Raw genomic sequence first — 26,815 nt, 5'->3', positions numbered from 1 at the left:
GATAAAGATGATAAGAACATAAAAAAAGTGGGGGAGAAAGTGTTGGTGCAACTTTTCCTGAAGGAGATGCCTATAAACAGCTGTACTGGAGGATGTAATTCTTTCAGATAAAATGTATTCGTTATTTTCTAAGACACTTTAAATTTAATCCCACAAGTTTGGTGTTAGGCCTGCACTTGATCGTCAGATTGACACATCCTGATTAACCAAGGAGAATTAACCTCTCCGAGCACAGGAAAAGCTGATTATTTAAAAGAAATCAAAGATTCTGTCCCAGTTCAGCTCACACGGACAGTCTGTGATTTTAAGTCCATCCACACAAATACATTTTTGGCTGCACATGTCCTGGCATCCGTGGCTTTGCTAAGCTGCTCTGCCAAACCCTGGGCTTTTCCTGCAGCCACCTTGAGCCTTTCCCCGGCCAGAACTCACTGGGGGGAGGCTAAGGAGGGGCAGAGCCCCTCGTCAGCCCCCAGCTGGGTGTGCCCCAGCCTCTGCCACGTCCCCATCACTCCTTTCTCAACCCCTTCCACCATCTCCCACTTCCTCCCTCGGCACGAATCCTGCCACTACCCATTTGTGACACCATTAGCTTTTGCTGTCACCAGAGCTGACAATTCAAAAGGCCCTCGAGAGCTGTCTGCAGAAACACAATAAATGAGATCTCTTAATTAACGCCTCCCTTAACTAAATAAATTAATTTTATGCAGCTGATACGTCGCGTCTTCACAGTTTGAGGGTGACTGAGTAGCAGGAAACGTCCCTCTCCCTGGAGCTATTGGAAAGACTTTTTTGCTTGACGGCGTTTCTCTAAACAAACCGGCTCCGAGGTGGCTGCGGGTGCGGGTGGAGGGAGGGAGGCCGCTGGAAGCCGGCCAGCTGGCATCCCTCTGCCCCAGCATCCCTCAGCAGCCAGGCTCCCGGGAGAAAGCCCTCACCTGCACCAGGGAGGGGAAGAAACCCCTCTGCCACAGGAGAGGTGTGGGATGTGGGCTCCTGCATCCTTAAGTGGATGCATCTGCCGGATGGGTCCGTGTCTCACAAACGGGACGGGACCCTGACTGGCTGCAGATTTAGGATTTGTTATCTGTCTGTATCATACAAGCAAAAAGCAAGGGACACAGGAAAATAACAACATCCATGCAAACACAGATTAGAACCTATGTAAAGCCTTTTCTACATATTCTTTGAACCAATAGCATAAAAGAAAAGGTGTAAAGTCATTATACTCTAATTAGAAAAGGACCCACGTGGGTTTAACATTAACAAAAGGACTTATATGAACTTTAAACAATACACAATAATTCATTCTTTAAGATGGAAACTTTTTCTATCTTTGCAAAGCATATATCTAGGACTTTTCACATCTTGAGGTATCAATAAGTTCTTGCTCTTTCTTGTTCCTTATGATAAATATAAATGTATTTACTTGGTTCTTAACTTCCTAGTTTCCCATGAGAAGGTCTAGAAATTTCCCAGCCTTTCCCAGGGAAGGGAAGGGAAGGGAAGGGAAGGGAAGGGAAGGGAAGGGAAGGGAAGGGAAGGGAAGGGAAGGGAAGGGAAGGGAAGGGAAGGGAAGGGAAGGGAAGGGAAGGGAAGGGAAGGGAAGGGAAGGGAAGGGAAGGGAAGGGAAGGGAAGGGAAGGGAAGGGAAGGGAAGGGAAGGGAAGGGAAGGGAAGGGAAGGGAAGGGAAGGGAAGGGAAGGGAAGGGAAGGGAAGGGAAGGAGGAAGAGCTGGGGGTCTGGTCAGGATTCCCACAATGTGTTCTCTATGAAGCAGCCACATGATAAAAGCCTCCTCTCTGGCCTTTGATGGCTGGAGAAAAGAAAAGAAAAAAAAAAAAAAAAACACCAAATCTGAAAGCTTACCACTAAAAAAGACATTCTCCTCCGGGTCTGAATCACCAGCACAGCTTTTGGTCCTTGAAGAAATGTGATAATCCAAGGGAACAGACTCAAGGCCAAAATCAGATTGGATTATCCAGGTTATCACCAGGGCACCCTGCAGAGATGCAGCCAAGAATTATTTCCTCCTCACTTTCTTTTGCCTGGTGGAGCATGACAGAGAGAAAGACTCTTCCTATGTTCATTTTTTTTTTTTTAAGGAAAATAATTAGATTTTTCAAGAGGCTTGGATTTAAAATCAATTTCCCAATTAAAAAGTGTAAGGTTTATAGTTGGTGTAGTTTGTTTGCCTTCTGGGATCGATGCACAACCCCCAAGTGCCATCGCTGTCACTATTTGGACAAGAACTCTTTAAGTAACCTTTGGGGGAAGTGTTTCCTGCTCAAAAACAGTTTAAAGGATGGATAACAAAAAAAAAAACCACAATGCTCCTGCCAAGTAAAACCAGGTATTAAAGGTATTAAAAAGCAATGTCCACTTTCTTTGCAGGAGCAAGGAAAACAGTCTCCAAAAAATGAGAGATTGGAGGAGGTGGATTCTCTGATGTGCATTAAATGGGCTGGTTAACTCCAAATTCCTCCCCTGAGGGGCACCAGCAGCACCTTCTTTTCTGCCAGCTCCCTCCAAAGGAATTGGTTCAAGGCTGAACTCTCTTATCACCTACAAGCAGAGCCTGACCTCTCCCAAGTCCTATTACTTTGGGGTAGGGTCCTGTTACTCTGGTGGTTCAGAGCTGGAAGCTGATTATTGCAAGCCAGGAAGGAGCATTCTGACTTTTGTGGTGTTTACAGCTTTTATCACATAAAAATCCACCTGCGCCAGCTATAAAAATAGATAAAATCTCCCAGCAAAGCCTGCTCTCCTCAAGATCCCCTGTCACTAATAAGTCCTCTGTACTCTCTGGGAATGTCCCCCCACAAGCTGTAAGGTTTTCTACCAGTTTAATCTGGCCTGTGATCCTGGCTTAGAGGAGCTCTGGAGACAACCTCAACGCTGACAGCACAGCACGTGGCTGCGCTGGCCAGGGTCAGATCAATGCTTCCATCATCTCAGCAAAGACCAAGGGGAGAAGGAAGACAAGCAGGTTAAAAAAAACAATTTTATATCTTTTTTTTTTCATGTAGCAGGGGAGATATTTTCACCCACAGAGCATAGGAAGCTCCTTCGTGGCCGTGTTTTCACTTCCTTCCAGGCATCAGGGAGATTTTGTCCCCTGCAATGTAAAATAGATGTGGAGGTGGCCCAAAGACAACTTGGAAGGAGGACAGGGAGTGGAGTCAGAAGCAGTGAGTGGTGCTGAGGGAGCTGCAGGAGCCCGAGGGCGAGGAGATGTTGGAAAGCCATCACAACGAAGTGAAGTTGTTGGAGGAGGGATGCCGGGGGTTGGCACCCAAAGGGAATGAGACTGCACACAGCCTCCAAGTCTTTTAGGCTTTCTCAGAGCCCTGATGCCACCAGAGAGCATTTGATGAGCTGAAAAAAAAAGAAAAAAAAAAAAAAAACCTCACCTTGCATTTTAAAAAGTGTCTATCTCCTGCAGCCCAAGAGGGAAGAGTGGTGGAGGAGGGAAAGGTGCAAACGCCCCGTACAAACTGCAAGGGAAGGAGGGAACTGGGAGACAGGCAGAACCCCAGGCTTGACTCACACCTATTGATGGAAATTAGATCAGTTTGCCTGCAACTGCCTCCTTCCCACACTTTTTTGCCCTCCCAACTCATCCTTTGATCCTTCTCACTCAAAGAACCCCTAATTCTACTGGATCCATTTTACCACAGCTTGAAAAGACACCGGGGACCAGCAGGAAGGGAGCTCTCCCTCCAGGAAAGGAGGGGAGAGCCCTTTTTCTCATCTTTGAGCAAAGGGCTTGGTGCCACCTAAATCCCAGGGCCAGAAGCTGTGACAAGCCCCGTGTTCAGCAGCTTTTTGACCAGGATATGCCTCCAAACAAAGAGGGAAGATCCTCCGGCTGCCAGCAAAGGAAGAGTTTCTGGTTCAATATTTTTACTAATTTCTTGCTTCCACAAGAGAGGGAGAAATTCACTGAAGTTCGCTTTTCAGTGAAAAAAAGCTCTCCCCGAGATAACCTGGAGTTCTGAGGGGAGATAAACCCAGGGACAAGGCCGTGTGGGACTGCTGGAGGGGACGAGAGCTCCTGCACACGCTGCCGTCACCGGCGTTCGGGTGCCCTGAGATGACATTATCACTTTTATCCTCATCTCTCCTTTCCATTTCCCGGGGAGTGAAGTGAAAAAAGAAGTTTTTGAGAGGCAGAGAAGCACAAGTGCGCTTTGACAGCGCTACCAGCACAGTGCCTGCTGCCTGTGTTCATGGGGCAGCTAAAAGCAGCAGGAACAACCTCAGGAGAGGCATGGGAAGACCCTGGGATGTGCAATGCCTGGTGTCCCAGCCCTACTGACCCGGTGCCCCTTGCCGCCTCCACTCAAGATGGGATGTAACCCCTTTATTTGAGGATTTACAAGACACAAATGCATTTGCTGCCCCTATTTCTCCCTCCCTAAGTCAGTCTCAGCTCTCAGCCTCACTGGCTGCTTGAGGACAATGTTTAGAAGCTCAGACATTCTTTTTTCTTTGTGTAAGCGATTTTTAAAACCTGGTTTTTGGCTCCCTGCTGCGTTCATGGACACACCTCGGCTAGAACTGTGGTTCCAATGACATATCATTCATCCAGGGCCTGAGAGGGAGCAAAGAAATTGTTCACTCACTCCCCAGACAAGCACAGGAAAGCCAATATTCCCTCCCATTCCTGCTGTTCCATTAAACTAATTTTATGCATGAGGTGAGATCACATCTTTCCTAAAAATAATAGTAAGAATAATTGTAATGAATACATTTTTCTCCAGTGACAGCACCAGTGATGAGGTTTTGCTTTACCACAAAGTAGACTTTTCCAGAGAGCACATCTACAAGCTGCCTGCTTAAAAAAGCACCGGGAACAGCCAGAATTAGAGGATGATGCAATTTATGAAGTTTCCTGGGTTATTCCAGAGCAGAAAGGTTCAGGAATCACACAAACCTGTTTCCAAAGCAGTGGATCAATACCTGTAGGTTCCACACACACAGCTAGAATGAGGGAATGAACTAAGACCACTGAAGCAGAGATTCACAGCTACTAACTTTGGGAAGAATTAGGCTCTAACAAAAGCAAAACAGGACTCTGGACACAGATACCAGACAGCACCCCATGGAAAAAACCCAAAGTGAGTGCAGGGATCTCCAACCCCCACCTCACCTGCAGAGAGCTCAAGGATGACTCCACTCATGCCTGCCAAGCCCCAAACCCCAGCTGTAATGAAGGAGAGGAGAGGGGAAGATAAACAGATAAATCAAGTCCTTGCAGAGATGCCAAGAAATGCAGAAGTAGATTTGGGGGGAGAGAGCACATTACGAGGAGACGTCTCAGGAGAGAGTCTGACTGTGCCATGCAAGAAGGATGGGGGGGAAAAGCTTTTAGCACCTGTTTGCTTGCACTTATAAATAAGAAAAGAGGCAACTGCAGTTAGAGGGGGAGTAGACACCAGTCTCTCCTTGAATCCTGCTTGCTGTCCCCTCGGTGAACTCCACACTTGGCTGCAGCTGCCAGAGGAGGGAAGAGGCGAGGGGATGGAAGGGATCACATCCCGCTTCCTGCCGAAGGCGGCGCGGGGGAAGGCGCAGCTCCAGTCACACAGCAGACACGTTTCCCAGAAAGGAAAGCTGAGAAACATAGCACCTATAATTAGAGGGTAAGAGGCACAAATACAACAGCGGAATTCAAAGCAGGGAGAAGTCCAGAGCAGAAAAGCAGAGCTTCAGCACGGGCAAGTTTGCAGCGTTTCACCAGCCCTTGAACTTGGTTTGCTCTGCCAGGGTGATGCCTTGTGTAGGCTGGCCTAGAACAGAGCCAGACAGAGTTAAAAGAATAAAGCAGGGATTTATTAGGAGGCCTCAGTGGATCAGCCTTGGGCAGCACAAGAGCCCAGCCAGGGCTGCACCCAAGAGGAACCAAAATGGTCACAAAATGCACAAGCGGTCACAGGGTCTCAACTTTTATACGTTTTGATCCATTTGCACATTGGAGTTAATTGCCCAATTCCAGCTGCAGCCCATGCAGTCCCATCCTGCTTGTTTTTCTCTCCTCAGCCCACGTTGTTTGTGCTCTTGGGCCTGAGATTTGGCTCATTTGTCCTTGGTCCCCAGCTGGACAAGGAATTGTTTTGTCTCCCTGCTCTGTGCAGAGAGCTCACCATGCCCTAATGTGAAGCCCACACACACACACTAAAGCAGCACAGAATGTGAAACATATAAAAGCTAAACCCTGAGGCATCAAGGGCACTCAGCATTCCCAACCAGAGGAATTCACACATCCACGAGGATGAGGAAGGCCTGGCTAACAGAACAACCCTGAGCATGCAGCCAGTGGGGTATAGGGATACAGCAGGGATGGAGATGCTTCCTCCAGCATTTGCTCCCAGGGCTGAATATGTTTAGCAGTGACTGCAGAGAGCTATTACAAGCAAGGTTATGGACACTGAGGTCCCCGATTAAAGATCTGGACGTGCTGTGCTAAGGAGGGCATCTCTCTATTTGCAACCCACACACAAGGTCACGGAGCACAGGTCCCTCCAGCCAGAGGCCAGAATAAAACAGCTGTTTAACACAAAAGGGTGCCCAGACCTCCTTTTGTCCCTGCCACGGGGTGCCATGAGCATGCCAGGCTTTGTTTTAGGTGGTTATGACCCAGAGGCAGCTGTGGCCTCCACACCTCCCCATCAGACAAGCCCAGCTGAATCAGCAGGGTCCATGTCCTCCTTGGAGACCTGTGTCACTTGGCTTTGCACCATCTTGCAGGAAAGGCCACTGAAGAGAGCAAAGTCCTGAATTATAACAAGCAACAAAGACCTGGGAAGGGAGAAAAGCAGCAAAGCAATTTGCAAGCCCAGCTCTCTGATCACGAGATGGACAGAGAACCACTGCAGCACACACAGCAATCTCTTGGACTTCCCACTGCAGAATTCTGTTTTTTTCCCATAGGAGAAAGTTAAGGCTGTTGGCATCCAGCATCAGAGAGCTGTGCTTGGGATTGAAGATACTGAACACCAGCTCCTCACTCCCACTCGAGGGTGAGACAGAGCTGGAAGAGTTGGTTCCCTCTGGTGTGAAGTTACACCAGAAGTAACCTCTACTCATCCGGAGGCTCGAGCAAAGCTGTGCCAGAGATTTGACACCACAAGAGGCAAGGAACACAAGCAGTGTCGGACGAGCTGACTTCCCTGTCAGTGCCTGGACTCAGAGCAGAGGAGAAAACTGGCTGTGACAGCCCAGCAAGTGCAGCAGTGAGGCCGTGGAGCAAAGCCAAGGCGCCGTGACCTCCCCGTCCCGCTGGGGAGAGCAGCAGGACAGGGGAGCGGCCGAGCGCAGCCCCGGCTGAATCAGCCTCCTGGCTAATTCCACTAGCACACAGAGACAAGCCACTCCATCAGCTATTCCCCAGTTATTTTTAGCAGCTGATGACTCTCCTGGCGGCACGCCATGGTGGCAGGTCACAGGGATGACTGCAGGAGGGACAAGCATGGCCCCTCTGCCGGGACCGTGCCAGCAGCAGTGGATGCCAGCCCAGGTTTGAAGGAGTTGCTGATAAAGGTGCCAGCAAACAGAGGGCAAGCTCCAGCTGCCATCCCTCCATCCCTATCCTCTCTTTTTCCTCTCACCTGGGGAGCACCAGGGTCTCCCTGCTGCCAGCTCTATCCTCACATATCCCAGAGGGGATGCTGGGCCAGCAGAGCAGACACGGAGAGATCCCTTCCTCCAAAACACAGACAAGAGTCCAAAATTAGCACTGAGGAGGGAGAGAGCCCGTTGCCCCTGCAATGGGCTAAAGACCACAGGGAAAGCCCCACAGGGCACGTCCTGGGCTGAACTGGCAGCTGCTTTGCAGCACCTGCAAGGCAAATTGAACCCAGCAGCTGGGATCAGCACTTCCCACAGCCCTGGCCAGCACCTCAGTTGCCTTGGCATCTCTCTAAACTGCTGCTGGCCATCAGGAGAAGGAGCCCAACGCTTCAGTAGGGATTAGGCTGAAAACTAATGACCTTTTCCTTTATGCTACCAGATAGATACACTAGAGAGGCAATGCAGCTCCAGCAAGGAACTCGGCCGGGTTTTCCATCTCATCTAACAAATTTCCCCCAAAACAGTGTCTAGGACAGCATCCCAGAAGCAGTGCAGCAGGGTGAGGGCAGTGGGAAAAGGATGAGAGCAGCTGGAGTTGAGCACAGCATTGCCTCCGGGTTTGAGTTTCCAAAGAATTATGGATTTGCTCTCCACCTGCAGCCGGGGAAAACGCTCCCATGTCTGGCACAGCAGAGCTGGGCTGGTAAAATCTTAATGTGGAGGCACCCCAACCGAGCAGAGCCAAGGTACTGCTGAATAAATAAGGAGAAGGCGTGAGAATTTCAATATTCCTTTGGCTGCTTTAGAACCCAAACCAACAAAGGCAGGAATTGAGGAAGAAAATGGGATATTCAGTGCTTTGAAGTCATTCTACGGATGCATGATGCAAAGGGCTTAATCTGGGGGGAAAACAAGGCACAGCCAACTGCCTTGTACTTGGCTTATAAGGTTTGACTGGCTGGGATCAGAATAAATATAATTATGACAATGACAAAGCTGCCTCAGGGCCACATCCTGTGGGTCCGTGGGGGTGGCGAGGACTTGGAAGGAGCAGGCAGAATTTTACAAATTAAATTCTTCCCAGTTCACCCCCTTTAAGGTCTTGCAACATCAAAGAGAAGTTTGAACAGTCCCACCCAGTGCTGTGCCCACAACATCCCTCACCCCGCTGCTGGGATTTGTCCCACACAGCCCTAATCCCTCCCTGCTGCTGCCAGGGCAGCCAGGATGCAAACAGAGCCCTCTGCAGGGCTGGCTCCTCTCAGGGGGGACCCCCACAGTCCTTCCTCAGTGACCCACCCATGAGGTTTGAGCACTCCGTTGCTCCCCAGCACAAGCACACTCTGCTGAGAAATTCCCCATTTTTATCCTTCCATAAATGATTTATTCAACTTCACCTGCAGCCCAATTACACAGCGTTAAGGGAGTAAAAAACCTTGATGCATGCAAACTGTTGCTTTACTAAATTCGTTTGGTTGGTTTTGCGTTGTTTAGGATTATTATTTTAATGCATTCTGATCTGATATCTGTTCTACTTTGCTTCATGAAAAAAAGGACTGATAAGAATGAATCTCAAACTTGCAATAAGGACAGGTTTAGCAAAAAATGGGCATTAAGGGGGTCAGAAAAGCAAGTGTTTGAAGCAGTAAGTGAAGAAACGAGGTGAAGCATCACAGCAAAGGGGGTTTATTTCCCACATCCCTCCCTCCCCAACTTCCCTATTGATCCTGATAACTAAATATGTAATTGCAATTAACTGCAGGCAGAGTAAAGTTCAAACAGAGGCACTTGCCAGTCCTTTGGCAGAGCTGTGTGCATGCAGAACGGCAGCAGCAGCACCAACCCTGCTCCCTCATCAAGAGGAATTGTCTGGATATCGGATGGAGCACGCACGTGGCTCGGGTTAAGCTGTGACACTCAGAGAATGTGAATGAAGACAGGAGTTTTTAAAGGCCTTAGAAGAATTAAGCACCCAAAACACACAGGCTGGCATTTAATTCCCCTGAAAACCCAGTATTTCAACTACCTTGCTGAAAAGATTTCCTTTGATAATCCAGAAAGCTGACATAATACCTGACAAAGACTTCTAATTTTTCTCTTTTTCCTCTGGCACACTTGGGATTCAACATTATGATTCGGTTGCAGGAGGAAATTTGGTCTTATGCTTCTCCTTTGCAAGGCCTCCAGCCTTTTGGGAAGTTTCATGGGGCTTCATTATGGTAATAAATGAAGAAAAGCTCCAGCTGAGGGGAACAGGTACAACCTGCAAGCAGAAAAATCCCTTTTCTTCCTCACACCCGCTCTCATCCAGCCGCTGCCCACATTTTTAGCAAAAAGTCAACCTAACTATTGCTGCCCCTAAACCAAACATAATCATCCAATTTCACGAGTGAAAAGCATCACTGCTGCCCTCCTGGAAGCATCCCTGCAGTCAAGGAGAGCTCAGCCACCTCCCTGCCCCATCCCCTTCACAACAGCCTGAGAAAAGGCACTCAAAAAGCCAATGAAGTTATTCTGAAGCACCTCTCATTTCCCAGTCCTAGAAGGAGTTGTCCAAAGGGGATATGTCCCAGAAAGAGCTGTGCAAATGGGACAACTCCCAGGGCTTAGGCTGCAAACTACTGCTGCCAGCATCCCGAGGCTGCTGAGCATCCATGGCTCCCGACACTCCAGGTTTTCCCAGAGCCCTTCTCCATCACTGGGACAAGTTATTTTCAGGGGGCCATGTGATGCAAGCACTGGAAATAGGCTCTGATTACAATTTTGTGCCTATTTAACCCAAACAGGACATATCAGAGTCCCCTCCAGGGAGTCTCTGACCTGTGTGGGGCTTGGCAGAGACACCTTGGTTGGAAGACACCAACTGTCCCCCGTCTGGACCTCTCCATGCAAGAAGGACAAGGGGACAAAGAAGGATTGGGCACAGAGATTAAAAAAAAAAAAGAAGAAAACTAAAAAGCACCAAGGATGCTGCAGGCTCCTGACCATGTGGAGAATTTATTACTGTTAGAAGAAAGCCACCTGCATCAGAAGGGAGCAAAGCCAGCAACTGAGATCCGTATCAGGTGACAGAAAGGAGGGTGGGACGTGATGAGAATTGGCATAAATAGGAGGCTGAGGCAGAAATCACAGGAAAATAAGGAAAGGAGAAGGAGTGTTGGGCTGCACGGCATCCCTGGGTCATCGGATCCAGTCCTCCTGCTAAAAGCAGGAAGGGTTTTATCCCCCTCTATCCCCACAGGAAGGCTGCTCCACAGTCCGACTGCTCTCTAATTGTCAGAAACAATCTTCCAGTTTCCAGGATGAATTTATTCTGGGCCAGTTTACGTACATTTGTTCTTGTGCCAACACTATCCTCGGGCATAAATAGTTCTCCTCCAGTGCTGCTCTGCCCTCCTCATCTTCCACCAGTGTATTTATAGGCAGCTATCTTCCTCAGCTTTCATTCTGCTAATTTAATTAAGCCAGGCTTTCCTTGTCTCCCCTCCAAAGGCACCAGCTTCATTTCTTTTATCGTTTCAGCAGCCCTTTCCCAGCCCTGCTCTCCAGGCTGGCTCCAGCATCCCTGGGAAGAAAACACGAGGCACACAATCACCAGCAGTGATCTCCCCTGAAAACAGATGCTTGGGAGCCCGGTGCCTAATTGCAAAGGAACAGAGACAGGCTCCTCTTTTATCCTGTCAGCTCTTCTGGATCAGTTAGGGATCATAAATAGTGCTGTGGAGCACGAGCAGGTCCCGGGGCGTTTGCAATGTGTTCAGTTTACATTTCGGCTGAGTTGTCTCACCATGATCCCGGACTCGTTCTTCTTTTTCCAATTATGCTACAGCACTTTGGGAAACCATACGATGTCCCTGGGATTAAATATGATCCTATTTGGTGCTAGACAGCAGCTCATATTGCAAAGGGAGAGAGCTGTGGCCAGCAGAGGGGATGACAACAGTTTTCACTCCTGCTTTTCTTAGGAAAAGAGAACTCCACGGGATGTAAATATTGCTGTTTCCCTGAGCACTGGGGGAAGAAGACTAACCCATGGACTTCCTAACAACTGAAGACCACAAAAATGTGGCAAAATGTGGCAACATGGAGTGATCCTGTGCAGGGTAAGAAGTTGGACTTTGCTGATCCTTGTGGATCCCTTCCAACTCAGCCCATTCTATAATTCTTTTTTATTTAGACATACGTTAAACAATGCCAATAACATCAGATCTTTCACGCCCCTTTCGTTTCTCATTTTCTAGCTAGAAGATGGCATTTCCTTCAACACAAGTGAAAAGGGGACAGATTAATAATAACAGCCTGAGGATGATCTTTGAGGTCCTATCCAACCTTACTGGTTCTGTGATTCACCCGGGGTACAGCTCAAACCTGGCTGTGAGGGAACTGCCATCCTCTTTCCATGAGGGGGTTTGTGTCTGGGTATGACATCTTAAGAAAAGCAGAGGCACAGAGACTCAGGATCCTGTCAGAAACTCAGAAGGCTGTCTGCAGCTGGTAAAGGCTGACAGTTAAAACAGGACTCTGCTGAAGAGCTGCTTTGCTTTTCAGCCCATCTGAGACTGTTTGTCAGCCCAGCAAAAACTGTTCCCTGCCTCGTGCAAGCACCTTCTGTCCCTTTCTCACCAGAGACCCAGACCAGCTCTCAACAACTCCTCACAGAATCCCAAACTTCTCACGCTCCATGTCAGTCTCCTCCACCCCACGGAGGTGCTTGAGAAGGACGTATTTCCCCTTCTCTTTCCTTGCCAGTTTTGTCATTCTGACAAATGGTTGACGTGTTGGTTGAATTTCTAACGCTGATGGAAATGGTCATGGCTTTCATGTTTTCCAGCCAGCACCGTGATTTCTACAGAGAAATGAGACATCAACCAGCAAAAGCTGTCAGTGGCACCCCCAAAAGCAGAGGGGAAGGGGTACAACACTGTTTCCATGGCCTCTCATCCGGGGCTCCATGTGGCAGAGCAGAGGAACAGGGGATTGTCCCCACGTGCCACCACATCCCTGCTGAGCAAGGCACTGTTTCCACACTGTATCCCCAAACTGCTCCTTGCAGACCATTTCCTGGGATGATTTTTGATCACCCAGCAAGCAAGGCAGGCTCCCTCCAGCCAAAAGTGAGGAGAAAAGGTGCAGCTGGAGACCAATACGCTGTAGTGCAACCACCAGAAATAACAGAGAAAAATGGAAATATCCTCCAAGAATCCCCAGCTTTTCAATAAATAAATAAATAAATAAATAATAAATAAATAAAGCTGCTGTCGAGATGTAAAATAGGCAGGTGTTATTCGTAGGAAAGCAAATTGTGGTGGGGTGCAAACAGTCAGCCACAACCTCTCACTCTCATTTCTTTGTGGAAATCACGGTGCTGGCTGGAAAACACGAAAGCCACGACCACTTCCAGCAGCGTTAGAAACTCAACCAACACATCAACCATTTGTCAGAATGACAAAACTAGCAAGGAAAGAGAAGGGGAAATACGTCCTTCTCAAGCACCTCCACAGGGGATTTGCAGCAACTGGGTGAGAAAAATTAGGCAAATGGCCGGAATCCTCCAACACAACTCACTTCATTTGTGATTTTACACCTCCGGGTTGTTGGGGATTTCCTGAGTTTCTGCTCAAAGAGGGAAGTGCCCAATGCAGAGGACTCAAGAAGATCTTGTAACAGGCTCTCTCAGGTAGAAACAGGCAGCTTTAGAGCCAGGTTTTTTAAGATCATTAATACCAAGAGAGCAATTGCAAAGCACCCAGCACTGTCGAAAAATTAACTTTTAATTGCAGCGTGGCAATTCCTATAACCTGTGCCCTTCTCCTGCAAGCAGCTCACAGGGGAGAGGGCTGGCCAGGCTTCCCCTGGCCAGTGCTGAGGAAGGAGATGGATGGCCAGCCCCAGGGCAGCATGACTGATTTCCCTCGTTATCCAGAGCAGGAAAGTGGGGTGGAAGGGTGGCAGCATCCCTGGGTGTGAGGTTTGTCTCGTTCCAGCTCAAAGTGAGCAATTAGTGACAGCAGGCAGGAGGAGGTGTCACACTTTTGACAGGGGTTATGTGTTGCACCACAGCTGGGGAGCCAGGTAGGATGAGCCCTTCCTTCCAGAACAATTTATTTTTTATTTTTGTCCCTCCTCCAGGGAGCTCTCCCCTTCCCACAGGTGGAATTAAGGCTCAAACAGCTGATGCTGCCCAGGTGTGAAAGAGGAAAAGGAGTCCTTGATGATGAAGCCTCCAACCATCCTGAATTAATGCTTGCACAGCCTGACCCAAGTGAAAAAGTTCCCAGAAAAGTTTCTTTCTAACTCACAAAGCTCAGTTTAGCTCTTGAGATCGATCCTTAGTTCTCATCTCCATACCGTTATCACTCCCAACTCAATGCCCATAACGTTGAAATCAAATCTTACGATGAGGCTGCAAAGGGGACAAGTAAGAAATCTCTAAAAACTTCACCATTTCCCATGGGAAATTCTCCTGCAGTCTCAGTTTTAAAGGCAGGTTAACAATGGTCTGGGGCTTGGTGGTTTAAGGTTTTTGGAACTCAAACAAAGGCACCAACCATGACACTGTGACACCCACAGCATGATGAATGTGTGAAGCAATCACTGCCACTGGCCATAACAGAAATGAAATATGGGAAATGGTAAATCAGGGTGGGAAGGAGGAGGAGAGAGCACTGGAGGGATACCAGAGGCACCGTGCTGGGGCAGCCCCTGGCTCGGTGAGCATTAATGGATGCAGAGATGGAAAGAGTGGCTGGATTTTTCATTGCTCCCTCCAAACCAGCTGCATCCCTCACTCCAAAGGAAAATAAACCAGATCTCATCTAAACACATCACTCCAACGCCCTGGGCTGCTGCCGAGCCCTCTGCTGACATCCCAGGATCTGGGTGGGGTTGGTTCTCAGGAAAAACTCCACGCTGGCAATTTTTTGTCCTGGCTCAGCCCCTTGCTCTAAGGTGGGAAGGGGGCATCTGCCTGTGTGCATAATTGGGCACATAAATAGGTCAGCACCAGCTCGTGGGGCTGCTGCAGACACGGATGCATTTTTCTTGCATCCTTAGGCAAGCTGGAAAATGTCACTTCCCCGCTCAGCGCTCACTAAACATTTTGCTGCCCTCAGTGCCCACCTGCTTCGTGTCTGCAGTTCTGGGAATAAGCTGGAAGACTAAGAACAGGTTTCTCTTTTTTTCATGCATTTTGTTTGATTTTGGTTTCTTTTTTTTAAAGGCACACAGAGTGATTTAGAGCCCAAAACAGGGACCAATGCCCCGACGCACTTCTCGTCCCTGTTCTCACCTGGGCCTCTGCAGCATCCTTCCCTTCCCTTTTTATTTTAACTGTGTAAGGGAAACCCCCTAAACCAGCAAGTTTTCATGGGAAGTTGAGGCCCAGGCAAAGCCCACTGAGCAGAGAAATGCCTGCAGAGGGGTGAGAAGCTGTTGCACATCCCAAGGGCGAAGTCCTGACCCAGGAGATGGAGGGAGCTGCGTGTGCATATCTGCATGCAGAAGGAGTTGCACACATCCCAGAGGGGCTTCTTTCCCTTAGACCTGACTCCTCCATCCCTGGGGAGGAACATCTGGAACAGGAGTTAAGTTCACAGGCAGGTGTTTGATGCTGAATCCTGAGCTAGTTAAAACAAGAGGATTTGGGGAGCGGGCTCACAGCAGTATTTGAAACATGCATGGATGTGGCAAATCCTTCCTGACCCTGTGTGGAGGCGAGGGGAGAAAGATGAAAAGGATGAGTCCAAGAGAAGGAAAGGAGCAGGGAAACTGAACAAAGCTGAAGCTCTCCAGGAAGGTAGAAGGCATAGAAGGCAGCTGAAGATGCTTCAAAAAGGACTGTGCTTTCTATCTCCTAGCAACAGATGCCAGCAAAAAGGAAAAAAAAAAAAAAAAAAAAACAACCAAGGGAGATGGTCAGGAGATAGTCTCGGCAGAGGAAATGGGGCTTTTGCCAAGTCTCACCCTGCTGGACCCTCATCCCTCCCCTCTTATGGGCACACACCAGTGCCCTCATCCCAGCCAGGCTACTTTTGCCCCCAGTGGCCAGGGTATGAGGTTTGGGTGTTTTCAGCCCCACTCACAGCCCCTCTTGTTCTGTCTCCCAGCTTAACTTGGGGCAATAGGGCCACAATAGCTGTGCAAGGGCAACCAAACATCTTGGTAGCTTAAAGGAGGACCCCAAAATTACATGTAGGATGGTGCTCAGCTGAGAGCAAGCACTCTGGGGTCTTCTGCTGCTCAGTATTTCAGGCTCCATCTGCTTCCCTGCAAGTGTATCCATCTGCAAACAGGGCAATATTTACAGACCCCAAAGCATCTGGCACCAGGATGTTTTAACCCATTAGGAAATGGCTGGAGGACACCACACTCAGGGCTTTTAAAGACATTTGGAGGGGGAAAAAAACCTGTGTCTACAGGAAAATCCCCCCCTGCCCATCCCTGTATCAATTACAGAAGAGGCATTAAAAGGTTTTAGTAATGATTTCTTGTCAATAACCTGGATCTTCAAGTCCCAGCATTCTTATTCAAACTCTCCTGGGAGCAAGACATCCCAGCAAAAAAAGGGACACACCACAGACACATCGCAGCAAAGGCAGAGGAAAGATAATAGAAGGGAGATATTGGGCAGAGAAAAAAAGATCAGAGACAGCAATCTGTAGGAACAGAGACAGATCACGAGTTTAAAGGAAGGTGATTCTTCACTCTACGCCTATACAAATGATTTTCTTCCCTCTGCAGCTCCCCCCTCCCCTCTCCCCTGATGATTTGAAGGCTTTGGGAGCTGCAGTAAGTGTGACTGTTTTTCTGTGCAACTCAGCCAAAGATTTAAGTAGGCAGGAGGAAAGCACTCTCCTTTTCCATCAGCGTTCAATAGAGAGAGAGGGGAAAAAAAAAGATACCAATAAAAAAGAGAAGAAAAATCAGGAAAGAGTCCAAGCTGCGAATCGTTAAAAGAAAACACAACTAGGAACATAAAAACCAAAGAGATGGAGTGGAAAAATACATCCTGGTGATCCTTCCTCCCTCCAACACTTCTCAAGTGTGGAAGGTCTTAAGGCAGAGATTAATCTGCAAAGCTGCTGAGCCAGAGCTGGGCAAACTGGCCTGGGAGGAGCCTTCTCCTCCAGATCTTCTGATCATTCTCAGGAGAGACCCATGGGAGGATGCTGGCCCTGGGTTTGCTCAGCCCTTGGGTGATAAAGAGGGGGAGCACGAGGCTGCTGCTGGGTGTGACAAGGCTGCTCTGTGCATGCTGATTCTCAGTTATCCTGCTAATTCAGATCTCTGGGTCCAAACCCCTTTTTCTGACCCTGCAAAACCCTCATATGAGGCTGTTTGAGGCTTGTGTTGTGGAGGTTTGGTGGCACAGCCCACTTGCTGGCCTGGTTTCCTGAGGAAAACAGGGAACACACGGTCACAACGTCCATCTCTCCTTGCCTTCACTTATGAGCTCCAAACCTGTCAGCCCATTTTTACTCCATCAAAACAAAACCCAGAAAAAACCACCAAACCCAGAGGAGATTCACAGTGGTACCCACTGGGCACCACAAGTGTTATCCTCCCCAGGGAAAGCAGGAGACATTTTACTGCTTCAGAGGAATTCCTACCAGGAGAAATCACACAGGAACTCCACACAGAGCCCAAGCACCAGTAAAAAGCAGGTTTTTGAGCCTTGCAGATCATGGGATGGCTCATTTTCATTGCATCAGGAAAATTCAGTGGGGTGGAAGAGAAGAAGCTGTTATTGATGCAATCAGAACTCACCCTCAGACACGTGATGTTGAAGGAACATATTTTTTCTGTCCTTCCCACGCTCCAATGGCATTCCCAGCTCACAGAAACGGGACTATTGGAGGATGAGGGCTTGGCTGATTATTTCCTCTTCTTTCCAAGACCTTCATCTTTCTTTGCCACCAAACATTGCCTGGAGCCCATCCAGAACTTTCCAGGAGCACAGCGTCTTGAGCGTGCATGCCTTGCAGCTTTTCCATTCTTCTTGATGTTATAAAACTGTCTTGTAAAAGCAAAATTAAAGGCTTGAGTGCTGGCCACAAAGCCCTTCCCATGGCCATGTTTTCTGTTGTGTGCAACTCCAAGACAGAAGGAGGGGGGCAGAAGGGGGGGAGAGAGCTTTATGCATTAAACTTCTTTATAAATCTATTGAAGGTATTTCATCACTTCCCGACATTCCTCTATAAAACCCACTCAGCTACGTTTACAAATTATAAAATTAGCTTTATGTGCAGGGTCCAGGCTAATGGCACAGCTAAATCTAGGGAGCAGGAAGATGAGATGCCCGTGGTGGGATTTATTTTGCAGCATCCCCTCCTGGAGTAGAAGAATTTCCCTCCCAAGCCAAAGCTTTCAAAGGTCAAAAGAGTTTTGAGCACTAAGTGGAAAGTTTTGGAGAAGCCACGTCTGTGGGGAGCACATAGAGCTGGATGGCTCAGGGCAACATTTGAGCTCCACAAAGACAAAACATTGCTGGAAAATGAGGGAATGCAGAACTGTAATCCCAGGCAAGAGAGTTCAAGCACGTGGGATGGATGGAGAGGGGAGAAATACTGAGAATATTCAGGGGAAAGGGACATTTTCATTAATCTCAATGTTTCCCACAGGTGCAAGCCTGGCTGCTGGGTTACCTGTGCTTGGTACCCTGCCCCACTGTTCAGGGAAGCCCTGGGCAGTACCAGCCTACTTCCCAGTGATCTCCCAGTCCTTGGCTACAGCTCAGGGCAGGTCTCTGAGGAGCGCTAAAAACCCATTACAGAGACAGGACCAGCATCAGCGTGAACTCAGCACAGCACAAGTGCCAGGAAGGGAGGGGAGGGACACTTCAGCCTCTCCTGCCCAGCTCACATTCCCTCTCCAGCCCTCTCCAGCATACAGAAAGAAGCTTGATGTTGCTCCCCTGATCCACAGGGTGCTGCCAGCTTCCCCTGGGCAGCCCAGGCCTGCGAGGAGGGGCCTTATGGCAGAGCAAAGTCACCTCCTGATGCTTTTGGGCACTTGCTAATCCTCACGGTGCCAGGGATCAACATTGCAGGGCAGGAGGGAGCACATTTCACCAGTTCCCTCATGCTGGAGGAGGAAACAAAAGCTAATCAGTCTGAAGCACGGGGGGCATGAAGGGAACAAGCATCTTCAAGCTTTACTTCTCTGCTCCTTTTTAAAAACAAATAATTTCCCTCTTTAGAGTATTAATCACCACAAGTCAGCCTTAGGAAGAGTTATCCATGGAAATACACAGGGACTGCAAGGACACTGTGTTAGAGCAAGATTATTTACTTTTATAACCTTTACAGAAATAAGAGATAAGTGCATTAGAACAACTTGCTCACACACAGCAGCAGCTGCTGATTCATCCCTGCAGCCTCCCATTTGAGATGCTGCTCTGGATGCCAAAGGGAGAGCCCACAAAGCAGCACTGAGCCATGCTGGGATGGATTTGGAAGGGGCAGTGGCACTCAAGGGGCAACCCAGGGCTGCCCATGACACTGTGTGGTGGCACAAGGCTGGTGCAGCAGCACCCTCAGAGCCTCCCACGACTCCTGCTGGGTTCTCTCCCCAGCAGGCACTGGCCACCAGCTCCTAAGCTCATCAGTCACAAGTTTTTCAATGCCTTACATCGTGGGGAGCCTGCAAGAAGCTGAGAGCCCTCCCCTAACAGCCCGACCTGCAGGGTGCTGATCATCCAGCACTGAGCCAACAAGTGAACAGCATCTCTGCGCTGCTCCCTTCCTCTTCTCCCTGCCCTCTGATGAAGAGCTGGAGGTCTGCAGCTGGTATTTGTTTCCCTGGCCCCTGGCACTGTGGCCATGTCCAGAAGCCAAGCAGCCAGGGGCAGCTATTGAATTCTGGGGAGGCGTTACAATTTTTCAGCAAATTCACCTCCCCCCCTCTGCCAGTCTGGGATTGCTTTAAAAAAAAAAAAAAATCAAAAGTCCATGGAAAAAACACAAGTTACCTCCAGTCTCTGCTAGGATGAGCCAAACCTCAAAGTGAAAATGTTCTGTATCCCTCATTTCCATTTGCCCCTGAACTTGTCTTGCACCTCTGGAGCCATCTCCCATTTCCACAGAGCTTTGTGGGTGACATCCTGATCTACAGACACAGAAAGGAGTCTTTGTCTACAAGATAAGAGCCACAAAATGCAAATAAAAAGCCCCAAATAGCTCAACATCAAACAAGGTCCATATCTACCCTTTCAAAGGCATCCAGGCTGCAAAACACCACAAGCAATTGCTTTGTTTGGAACATTAAATATGATACTAAAAACATCTCCCGTGCGAAAACAACGTGCATATGAGTTTGTTTATGCTAGAACTTTAATCTCTGAAATAACAGATCTCCAGAGCTTGTTTTAGGCTGAAAAATTATAACCAAGTAATGATTCAAGTGCATTGGGCCAGGTTCTGGTAGTGGGGGGCTACAGGAGTGGCTTCTGTGAGGCTGCCAGAAGCTTCTCCTGGGTCCAACAGAGCTGGTGCAGCCCATGGTGAGCAGAGTGTCTCCTGCAGCCCCTGGAAGTCCAGGGTGGAGCAGGGATCCTCCTGCAGTCTGTGGAGGAAGGGGATGCCTGAAGGAGGCTGCGATCCCGAGGGATGCCTGTGCTGGAGCCCCAGTGAGAGAGGAGCAGCAGATATTCCAAAGTGAGTCCTCCCCACTGCAGCCTGTGGGGAGGGCTCACTTTGGAATATTTCAAATATTTCCTTCCCGAGGGAAGGACCCCTCCTGCAGCAGGGGAAGGATGAGGAGGAAGAAGTGGCAGAGACAGTAAATGTGTGATAGACTGACCACAACCCCATTTCACAGCCCCTGCACTGCTGGGCAGGAGCAGGGAGAAAATTCACGAGTGAAACTAGAATGGAGGGGTTGGGGGGGAAGGTGTTTTGAAGATTTGAGTTTATTTCTCATTACACTACTCCAATTTTACTGGCAATAAATGAAATTCATTTCCCCAAGTTGAGACCTTCTGCCCTTGATAGCAATTCCTGAGTGATCCTGCCCTGTCCTGGTCTCAAGCCTTCCACTGAATTTTCTCTCCCCTGTCCAGCCAAGGAGGGGAGTGAAGGAGCAGCTTTTCTGGGCACATGGCATCCAGCCAGGGTCATCCCACCACACAAGGTCTGAAGAGGCTGGGAATGATTCCCTAAAGCAGCAGGGAACTGTTGCAGAGAGTGCAGCCCTGATTTAATTAAAGCCTTAAACATACTCCAAGCCACACGATCCGTCCACCCATCAATATGATGGAAAGACTGCAGGTTCCCTCAAACTCACCCAGCCACCTCATGAATCTCCTGCTTGGGAAAGCGAGGAAAAATGAACTCTCACTTCATTCTTCCATTTCCACACAAGCCTGAGCCTTTTTGCTGCTCCTGGGACAGGCTAAAGGGAGCTGTTGCTGTGCAGTGAGCAGGGAGGGGGCTCACAGAAGGAGCACCAAAAAAATCCAGGTTGCTGGGACCCCATCCTGCAGCTCAGGCCATGTGCCACCGTCCCTCCAGATGCTCTTCCTCCAGCAGCATCCAGGTTTTTGGTGTCCCTTGGATGCCCAAAGGGATCCAAGACACCTGCAGGATCTGCTGTGCTACAGGAGTTATTTCAGGCATAGCAGGAGAGCCTGGGGACTGCTCAGATGTCGCTTCCCTTCTTGTCTCTCCTGGATTGCACCGGTCCCTCCCTGGCTCAGGGGAGATGGCCTGACCCACCTGGAAGGGGAGAAGCCAGAGGGATTTAAATCCACTCTTCATGCTTACACATGCCAGGAGCATTTTCCCACAGCAGGCCAAACGAAAAAAGGAAATATTTGCCAGAATGAAAGTGTCAAACGCTTGGCAGCTCTCCCTCTGCTTTGCTTCTTTTGTTCATGGGGCTTCAACCAGTTAATAACTGGTCAAGGATATGGGATATGGGATCATCCTGAGCCAGCTCAAGATATACTGTTTCTTCCTAAACAAAATTTAAAGCAAGGAGAAAATATTTGGGGGTGAGGGGGAAAGATTCAGTGGGGAAGCTCCAAAGAGCATCTTTTTAAAGTTAACATTAGTTTCATTTTGGCTCCAAACATCGCTTCAAAAAACAGAAGTAAAAGCATCTAATTTCAAAAATGCACAGAAATACGGTTTGATTTTTTTCAAATTGCTACTTTCTGTTGTCATCTTTTTTGTTGAGTTCAACACAAATAATTTCAGCTGACCTGAAATGCTATTTTTCAACAAATGAATGTTTTAAAAGAAAAAGAAAAGAGAAAGAAGGAAGGGAAGAAAGTCTCATTCTTCAGCCTATGTGTGTGTGCTACACCACAAATTTTTAGTTATTGGCTTTCTGCTAGAGATAATGACGCTGACAAAATGGCTGAATAAATGATTCTTCTCACGGGCGCATCAAAAAGGTTGACAGAAAAACAATAAAATTAGATAAAAAATTTTAAAAAGAAAATAAAAATATAAAGTGTAGCCACACTGTTCATATATATATATATATATATATATATATATATATATTTTTTTTTTTTTTTTTTTTTTTTTTTTTTTTTAAGATGGGTACCACTGGAAGCATTTCTAGAAACTGAGCACCGGCATCACCACTTGGACGCTTGCGTCACTAAAACCCTCTTTGCAATCAGGTTTCCCACCTCGTGGCACTGCATATGTGCTCCCCATGATCCAAAAAATACAAACTAAGGAGTGATTTTATCTGGGTGAGCTTGGGGTGACCTCAAGAACAAGAGCTGGTGTTGCTCTCCCGGGTAACACGGCTCCAGGGCCTGGGGGAGGGCTGCTCCATTCCCTCATTAAATAATTCTGACTCATGAACACATCAGAAAACTTGCGCTCTGCCCTCTGACAGTTTACCTCCAGAAAGGCAAAGTTTGTCCAAGAAATCCTTTTGTGCAGATCATTCAGGCAGCATTAGTCATGTTTGTCCCTTCCTCGCCGAGACAGCTCCGGGAATTTGTGTTATTTCCATTGCCTTCCCCTGCTCCCTCATCCATCCTGACCGAGTGAACTTGCAACTTTATCTCATCTTCCTGCAGCGCTGGATCAAGACAGAGCTGCTGCTTCTGGCCAAGAGGAATGGCCTCAAATGCAATTTTCATCCTTTATTTTATTTTATAGACAACCCAAATGTCCCTGATACCCCAAGGCCAGGCTGGCTTTTGGCCTTCAGAAGGATCTGACCAACAAGGAATAAGAGGTATAAGGACATGACTGGAAGGTCAAATATTACTGATATTATATGTAAATATATTTATATTATGTATATATATTTATATACATACACCTCCGTTGCTTTTATTTATATAGCCCTTTCTATTTCTCTTTCCCTCCTGATTTTTTTTTTTTTTTTTTTTTTTTAGCCAGGCGAACTACAGACACCTCTCATGTCCACGTGAAAAAGATGATAAAAGTGCTCCTAAGAGTAATCCAAAAGTCTCTCAACCTGGCACATTTCTGGTCCCATGAGCACACACCCTCTCGGGTCACATCCTAGGGTAGAGAAACCAGTTTTTCAGGAATTTTACCAGGCAAGAGAGAAATGCCCTAAACATCTGATATTTCCCTGTCTCCCTTCAAATGCCAGCACATTTCTGGCAGATCTGTACATTTGTATCTGACTGCTTAGCAGGGAAAAGCTCTTTCTGAGCCATCTCCACCATATAGCTTCTTCTGACATAAATATGAATTGAGGTTATGGCCCAGGATGATCTTCCCAGGAAAAAGTGGAGATTACATCAATGTGACCCATTAAAGCAATCTTAAATAGCCACTGATGGTTCATTATTGCAAGTTACTTTCCTTCCTGATGTAAAATGTATTCAATATATTGGAGGGGGGGGGAAAGGTCTCCAGGAAGGCATTGCCTGTGCACTGCATTAATAAAAAGGGACAGCACAAGAGATGGGCTTGACAAGTTGGAAGAGGAGGTTCCATTTACACAGCCCCACTGGATGAATCGAAATCCTCCTCCTCTAGGGCATGGAGGGCAAAAGGAAAACTTCAATTAGGCTGTAGCCAGGTGAGGGTCAGGCTCTTCTCCCAGGAAAAAAAAGGACAGGGTAGAGGAAATGGCTTCAAGGTGCACCACGGGATGTTTAGGAAAAAAATTCTTCACTGAAAGGGTGGTCAGGTACTGGAACAGGCTGCCCAGGGAAGTGTTGGAATCACCATCCTTGGAAGTGTTTAAAAAAGGTGTAGACGTGGCTCTTGGGGAGCACAGTTTAGTGGTGGCCTTGGCAGTGCTGGGTGAATGGTTGGACTCGATGATCTTAGAAGTCTTTTCCAAACCAAAGGATTCTGTGATTCTAAGAAAGAGCACATTGAGCTGCCAGGTGGGCTTGGGTGCAGAAAAGGGGGTGAGGGGCTCCCCAAATCACCACCACTGGTCCCCTTCCCATCCCCTGTGCACAGAGTGGTGACGGAAGGCAGCTGTGAAGCTCTTCCACCCAGGTAACACGGGGCTTCACAAAATCCCCTCTTCTGTTTTAATCTTCATCTCTGCAACCTGGATCTGAATTTATAAACATTTTGCTGTGGGTCAGGTCTAGAGGACTGGTTGCTTTCTCTGCACATATACAACTCAATTTTAAAAAATGTATTCTTGAAGAAGGAGGAGTTTGTGCCATGGAAGGAAAAACCTCTCAAACCCAAGGCTGAGAGAATCACAGAATTAGAGAATCACAGAGCTATTTAGGTCGGAAAAGGCCTCCAAGATCATTGACTCCAACCTTAGATCAATCACCACCTTACAACCAGACCAGAGCACTGAATGCCACATCTTGAACAATTCCAGGGCTGGCAAATCCACCACCTCCCAGGGCAGCCTTTTCCAATGCCTGACAACCCTTTCTGTGAAGAAAACTCCTCCTGATGTCCAACCTGAACCTGCCCTGGTGCAGCCTGAGGCTGTTTCCTCTTGTCCTGTCCAGAGAAAACAAAGGCTTTCCTGCTTTTCCCCCTTGCAGACACCCAAACCTGCCCCAAAGGGCCAGGAGGCTCCTGGGGGTACCTCGCTCTTGAATCCTTGAAAGGAGCTCAGGCAGTTTGTGGGCTGAAGCTGCAAGGAGACATGTGGCACATCTTTCATTCTGGTCATTCATAAAACATAAAATATTAACACCAGAGAATACAGGAGTCTCTTTAAAGAGATGGATTCAGGTCCTTTGCCACATGGTCCAGGAAAAGGTTTTCGGCATCAGGCAGAGGGTTTCGTGCCAGGGAGTGAGGATTGCCTCTCTTTCTCCTCACACCCTGGGCTCCTGCTTGCAGTGCCTGACCCCAGCTCCACCGGCTCCCAGAACATCTGGGGCTGGAGGGACCTTGGGATGTCTTCTCCTCCTTCCACTGGCCCAAAGCAAGTGGCCCTCACGTTCCTAAAAAAGCCACTCCCTGCTGTCACACTCCTTATCCCCACCATGGAACTGGGGACACCTGCCCAGGGGAAAGAGTGTAGGGAGTAAACACAAAATTGAAGCCTACCTTTTTATCCCCCAAAAAGTTTCCACTTGCATCCACTTCTTTATTTGCTCCAACTCTCCTCCAATTTTCTGTCTTCTTCGTGCACCTAATTAATGAGTCAATTCATTAATATTTTTGCAGCAGAATTCTCTTCCCATCTATAAAGCAGCCATGCCAAATTTTTGCCTTAATTATAAACAATACCTTTTGTTTAAAGCTTTCTGCAGAGAAAACAGCAAAGGCTTCTGTCTCTTCACAAGACAATTATTCAGAATGTTATCAGCAAATCTTCATCTCCGAGGAGGATTTCTCCCAACACAGTCCACCCACCTATAGATGCACTCAGGACTACAATCAATACATGTTAATTAAGCCGTAGCCCACTCCAATTAAAATTATAGGATGTGAAGGACAGACATTTGTTTTTGTCAGTAAATTAATTTAAGCATTCATTAACTTTAATTTTTAAATTATATATCACTTTAATGATAAATAATTCCTCTCATTACAGAGGAAACATATGGAAGGGAAAGATAAGATGGGTGAGACTTGGACCCAGGGAGGAATATGTTCTCCAGCACTTCCTTCTCCTTCGGCACATCAGCAACCCCATTTATGTCAGCAAACTGGGCTCTCTTGAAAATTTGGCTGGCAAGTGCAGTGCTGAAATAAGAACAGAGATTCTTTGAGTATCTCACCTCCTTCTCTGCTGGGAACACGAAAGCTTGCCTGTGAAATCTCGGGGTTTTAGAATAGCTGAAATTTTGTACAGGCTACCAAAATAAACACTTCTCGGCGGAAATCAAAATATTACCACGTTAACAAGTTTTTTCATTTACGTAGAAAAGGGCGGGTTGTTTTACAGCTTAACCCTTCCTGCACATATCCCAGGCAGAGAGGGGTGATTTATCACCTGATGTTTGTGCAGTGTCCTGCACTCCGAGTTAAACCTTCCCTGACTTGCTGTGGCAGCCAATTAAACACGGAGTAGGCCAGCAATATTTGGGGCCTTCTTTTCCCAGCAGATGCTGCATGGCACAGCAAAAGCTGATAGGCCAAGAAACACTTGCAGTGTATTGTAATTAGGAAATAGTTGCTTCTGATTGTGATGGTGTGAATGATAACATCCGCATTGTCTCACCCTTCTCATGAGACTGAAAAGGAATAAAAGTTTTTAAAACGCCTCCCAGTTGCCCCATCTCTGGGTCAGAAAAGAGCTTAATCTGACAGCACATGATCTGGGCTGCTCCACAGAAGGGTTTGAACCCTCAGCACCTCCCAAAGGACTGTCCCAGAGCTCACCTGGCAGTGCCCATCACACCCTCACCGTGAATTTTCCCTGCTCCACCGCAGTGCAAAACTAAGCCAACGTGCCCAAGTCTTTTCCTGCTGAAAACTCAGGAGTGTCTGACATCCCAAAGTGCTCTGAGATCACAAGCTCTTCACCCCGCCAGGCACATCCTCGCAGCTCTTCCTGGAGCCGGGGTGCTGTATAAATAGCAGCGCTGCATTCCGAGCCTCCTCCACACAGACCCTGCCTGGGACTTTCTGTCAAATGACAGAAATCAAAATAGATTAACTGAATAAATTATTCACCCCAGAGCGCCTTTACTCCTCAAGCGTTGTGCTGGACTGGTAAGGACCGATCAGCTTCAGCTGATGGCAGCAAGCAAACAGCAAAACAAAATTATTCAGGGGGTGGACTGACAACAAAAAATGCGTGACAAAAGCACCAGGTCTCAACCTCTGTGGAGCTTGAGACCTGCAGTGCAATTATGG

This window comes from Vidua macroura, chromosome 8 (genome assembly GCF_024509145.1).
Source record: "Vidua macroura isolate BioBank_ID:100142 chromosome 8, ASM2450914v1, whole genome shotgun sequence".
Lineage (NCBI taxonomy): Eukaryota > Metazoa > Chordata > Aves > Passeriformes > Viduidae > Vidua > Vidua macroura.
Note: the sequence above shows the minus strand (reverse complement) of the source record.